General features: G+C 34.4%; 1 long non-coding RNA gene across 1 annotated transcript; it reads right to left on the minus strand.

Moving 5' to 3' along the window:
• Positions 1 to 1,777: 1,777 nt before the first annotated feature.
• LOC135748822 (uncharacterized) lies at positions 1,778 to 4,086 on the minus strand. The gene is made up of 5 exons (XR_010532209.2): positions 3,967 to 4,086; positions 3,680 to 3,764; positions 3,198 to 3,278; positions 2,528 to 2,585; positions 1,778 to 2,406 (listed from the first exon to the last, which is right to left on the minus strand). It is a non-coding gene; the product is annotated as an uncharacterized lncRNA (long non-coding RNA).
• Positions 4,087 to 5,799: the final 1,713 nt, after the last annotated feature.

A 5,799-nucleotide genomic window follows, 5' to 3' on the forward strand; every position in this document is an offset into this window, starting at 1 on the left:
TGCTTTCTTTTAACATGTATGAGTATACTTGGTAAATAATTTAGTTTCTTTGTCTTTTTTAAATATTTTTGTTCTTTCAGGCCTATCCAAAAAGATGGTAAAGGTAGCTAAAAAAAAGATTGCACACAACTGAGCAAATGGCTTCGCAGTATAAAGAATCATATATACTGGACAGCTGCTTCCTCAACGACCCCCCAAGAAAGAGTAGCAAAGTGGACCTCTATTCTTAACCATGTGCTAGACATTCACACGCATGATGATCCTGCATTCCCCCAGTGTTTACATCCACTGCAAACTACACAGAATAAAAAGTAATGGTTAAAACCAGGTGACGATTTTTTTTTACCCTTTACCATGTAATTTATGTAGGCAATCAGTTTAATCTATATTCCTTATAGCTACACCTGCATTCTGCTGGCTGGAGAACTTGCTTACATCCAAGAGGATTCTCAAGGATGTAGAAAAACTGTTGAAGCTTTTCACAGTGTCATCCTGCTTTTTGCCCCCAAAATCAATCACTATCCTTTCCTGGGAATGCTGTGCAGGTAAAGTATTGTGAAGGCATTATAATCACTCAATAGGCTTTATGCCCAGCTGCACTACTTCCTGAACTTCAGCCACCTCCTTGTTTCCTGTCTTCCATTATTGGACAAACTGATTTATCCAGGTGTGTCTGATTATTGTTGTTGTGACTACTGAGGTCCGGCACACCTGCATTAATCAGTTTGTCTAATAATGGAAGACAGGAAACAAGGAGCTGGCTGAAGTTCCGGAAGTAGTGCAGCTGGGCATAAAGCCTATTCACTTTTTAAATGACCTTTTTCCCACTCTAAAACACGAAACTCTCAAGAGTATTAAATTAGTCAAGCAAAATGACCCCAAAACCCCTTAGTGAACCATCACTTATCACTTAAGATGTCACATTTCACCCTAATTAGTTTCAAATGCCAGGAAAAACGTCTTCAAGAAAGAATTCATCCTATCTGCACTAACTGTCCTAAACAACACCCACAACAGAGGTGTACTGCATTTGTGTATTTAGTTTGTTCAATGTTTGTATTCCGAGTGTTTTCATATAACTTTTAAATGTATTATGTTGAAAGATGAATGTCTTTTCAACTATATATATATATATATATATATATATATATATATATATATATATATATACACACACACACATACATATACACACACATACAGTATTGTTCAAAATAATAGCAGTACAATGTGACTAACCAGAATACCCAGGTGAAAAAGAAATATATTTAAATAGTATTTTTTGGGACATACTTAATATATTTAAAAGCTACTATACTAAATGCATATTAAATGTATTATATTGAACCCCCTTCAAATATATTAAATGCATTTCAAGATATATTTAAAGTCAATTTTAATCTATTTTCATTATATTTAATATATTGAAATTGTGTTAAATTGGAACAACTTCAAATAATTTAGTGCAATTTAAGTGTACTTCTTTAAAATTCATTTGAAATGCACTTCTCATACACTTAAAAATACAGTTAGAATACATTTAAAGCTTAATTTAACTGTGCTTTAAGAACACTTTAATAGTACTTCAGCATATTAGAAATTTACTAGCATTACATTAATAGAAATGTATTAGCATTACACTACTATTTTATTATAAAGCTGTTTTTAATATTTAAAATGTTATATTAAAATCATTAAATATTAAGACACATACACATATTTTGAATACAGAACAATTTAATATACTTCATATTGTGTTGTGTACATTACAAAAATATCTAAAGTAAATTAATCAAGCACAGAGACATACATAATCTCTTGACCAAAGAGAAACAATATAAAACAAATATCAGAGAAATGCAATTACAGAGCTACTTCTATCAAATTGTACAACATTAACATTAAATGTATTAATGAAAAGTACACTATGAATATGCAATCACTAAATATTCATAAGCAATGATTATATAATAATCATAATGTAATTCTCTGCATAAAAAGTTACTGAAAAAAAAAGTTTTAAGTGCAATTTAAAGACGGAGTGCACAATGTTTGAAAAACGCTTTGGAAAAGGAAATTGGGCCGACTACCAAAACACACTTGTAGCCAACCAGCAGTAAGGGGTGTGTCTACTAACCGACATCCTTGCCGGGGTTGCGTATGTGTGTGGTGGCTCTATCAAAAGAAGGTCCAGATTCTATTGGGGTAGAGACATGTTTGTTTAGGTAATTTCAAATGTTAACATTGGCTTTCAAAAATAGTGCACTCCGCCTTTAACCAACTTAAGATAAACCTATAAAAAGCTGAACTAAAACACAAAACAGTTTAGATATCACATGTTTAAGTGGAGGGTCACTTCTTGCAATTCAGACACCGTAGTAATTGAAGACTGCTTTATCACACGGTCTGTGAAAAGGAAACAAAATATACCAATTAACCAATAATGAATGAACATTTGGCCATCCATGTTTAAAATAAATTGGCATAGATATGCATGTATGGAAGTTTTGTTAACTTCTCAGTTTACCTTTTAAAGCTTTGACTGTGTCCTCATCAAGCGTGTCAGTTGTATCTGTCAGAGCACTCTACAAGTGGGAATGAAGATAGGATTAGAACAGGCTCATGAAATAAAACAACCTGTGTGTATTACAGGATATGTTTTACATTGATAATTGTGTTTTATTTGAACCTAGATCATTTTCCATTGTTTGTCTATTGTGGTCTTGCAAACTTAAGGTTCACCTCTGTTTAAGGAGATTTAAGGAAATCAGAAATGATGCCAAACAGGGCTCCAGACTGCTATCAAATGGTGGCCACCAAAATTTGAGAGTGTGCCACTGAATTTTACATCCGGTCGCACATGTGTGACCAGCAAATTTGACCTTTTTTTGTGATTTGACACTGAATTTGAAAAAGTACATTGTATTTATTACACAAGTATTTATTAGTAATACAGTATAAATTAGTAGACATGTGAATATTTGGTTAGCATGTTGTTTTACCGTGTGTGCCCCTTAATTTTCTGGTTGCGCCTCTAAAATTTTCAGTTGGGGGCCACTGTGCTCCTAGTAAATAAAATTAGTCTGGTGCCCTGCCAAATGGTATATGCAAGGATGACTAGGCCAAGTCCCTTACAGCTTTACAATAAAAACAAACGGTTTTTACAAGAATAATTCAAAAGGACAGAAATTAGCCACCTGGAATGGATGTGTTGCAAACGTTTTTCTTCCGAATCACTCCACAATTGTCCCGATTCAAAAATGTCAATAGCAGTTGATCTGAAAAACAACAGGCAGGTAAATGATGATTAATGATTTGTTTTCGTTTTAAGAATTATTTACCCCGAGTACAATATATTTAAGACAATATAATATAATCAAACCCAGCCTCGGCAGTTTTACAATCTCTAATAAAAGTATCCCTTCTTACAATGTCATTTTTGTGTCCATATGTAATTAGAAATACATTTAAAAATAAACAAAAAGACAATAAGGTTGTCAAGATTGAACTGATATAAACATTAGCCATTGAACATTACTGGAGTTATAATAACCATATGGTCATATCATGGTATTTTCAGGTAAGACAGCTCAAACATTCATTTTAAACTAACGTTAGCGTTGCAAGAGAAACATTAGAAAAACTTAAACGTGAAAACAAATAGCAACAACAAACTTACCACCAAGAATAAGTCTTTCTATGTGCTGTATCTTCATTTGTTCCTGTCTACTTGGGATCTGGTTGGTCATATTTATGTCGCTGTGCTAAAAAAAAAAAGAAAGGTTTTAATGATTTCTGAAATGCTTAAGAGAAATGCCTAACATTAGTCAGAAAATAAAGATTTTCAAATTACCACACGCAACACAGACATAATGTTACATAAAAAAGCTGGGTTAAATGTAATGTAATGTTTACTTATTTAATAGTTAACTTAATAAAGAAATGCGAAAATCTGTCATCACTTACCCTCGTGTTGTCTCGTTCATCTCCAAACAAAAAGCGAAATACTTTTTCCCTCGACGTCAGATCCACTAGAACTGCTCACATTTTAAATCGAGTTGTTTTATCTTAGTCCTCTGGTGAAATACGATCGCCGATTAATTAAATAAATACTTTAATGCAGAGTCGCCATCTAATTTAACAGTTTATACGTTTAATGCAAGCAACCGCATGCACCTCGTGAACAACTGAACTGAACAAGTTTCAAATAACACAATAATAGTGTTACTATGACAACAACCAATCAGGTTTAGTCACGTGTGTCACGTGTGTTGTTTGAACATAAACACTAGCAAACGTAAGATTTTAAGCAAATCTTTGAAAAAATAGTTTATTATGCAATCGGAATGATATAATGTTGAAATGTTTGAGGAAAGTTCAATGTTAGCTTATTACAATTAAAGAATCATGTTTTGAAAAAAGTATGTTTTATCCAAATATACTAAAACTTCACTAGAAGTACATTTATGTTAAGCATATTTCTTAAAAGTGTAATTATGCATATATTTATTACCAGCATACTTCTAGTACACTTAATATAAATACATTAAAAATATTCTTAAGTTTAGCATATTTCTTAAAAATGAAATTATGCATATATTTATTACCAGCATACGTAGTACACTTAATATAAATACATTAAAAATATTCTTAAGTTTAGCATATTTCTTAAAAATGTAATAAAGCATATATTTATTACCAATGTACTTCTAGTACACTTAATATAAATACATTAAAAATATTCTTAAGTTTAGCATATTTCTTAAAAATGTAATTAAGTACATATTTATTACCAGTGTACTTCTAGTATACTGTAATGACATAACTAAATGTGGAACACTGGTTGTTGTCTTACTGCTATTGTTCAGCAGTGTTATCAAATAATATGAGTTCTAGTTACACTAAATGAAGTTAGTTGTTAGTTCCAGTGACCATAAAAGAGGAAGAAGGGGCGTGCTTAAAGGAGGAAGTGGGTGGCCGCTTATGTTGTTGTTGTTGCTGCAGAGAGTTGAATGTTGATGTACGGCGTGGGTTGCGGCCAAAACAGCAATCCATCAGTTGCTTGAATAAATCCTAAAAGATTAAGAATCGTCTGGTTCCTTAAGCGTAGCGAGACGCTACATTTGGTGTCAGAAGTGACGGACATTGACGCAGTATCTGTGCATCCGCTGCTGTTATGGATTACGGGGCACGAGCGAAAGTGAAACTGGAGGTTCTGGAGGAAACTGCAGTAGTTAAGGACGAGTGTTCGTGGACGCAAAGGCCGGTGGAAGATCCTCGTCTGACATCGGGCGATGCGTCTAGAGTGAGACAAACTTTCATGTTACAAGCGGCTGAGGCTGGTTTCGCGGCCACTTTTCCCTATGATGGCGCCGACATGACGGCGCATGCGCGCCCCTACACGATAAGGTCTCATGATTACGTGAAGTCCGAGGATGTCAACAACAATGGCGGGTCCATGTCCGCGCCGATTGCAACAGAAACACGGAGGCAATTGCTATTAAAACACCTCGGTTCTCCAGTAAGACAGATTGGGATGCTTTTAAAGCACAGTTTGAACTGTTAGCTGACGCTGCTGGATGGTCTGAGAAACATAAAGCCTTACAGTTAGCGCTGTGCCTCACTGATGATGCAGCTGCCTGTCTGCTTTTGTTGAGCCCTGCTGAGAGAAATGATTATAATGCAATAATAGGAGCTCTTCATAGGCGCTTTGGACAATGTAACCAGCCTGTCCTTTTACGGACAGAATTTCATAATAGGCGCAGACGACCAGGCGAGCCCCTCCGCATTTTAGCAAAT

The sequence above is a fragment of the Paramisgurnus dabryanus genome, chromosome 5 (genome assembly GCF_030506205.2).
Source record: "Paramisgurnus dabryanus chromosome 5, PD_genome_1.1, whole genome shotgun sequence".
In the NCBI taxonomy this organism is placed as follows: domain Eukaryota; kingdom Metazoa; phylum Chordata; class Actinopteri; order Cypriniformes; family Cobitidae; genus Paramisgurnus; species Paramisgurnus dabryanus.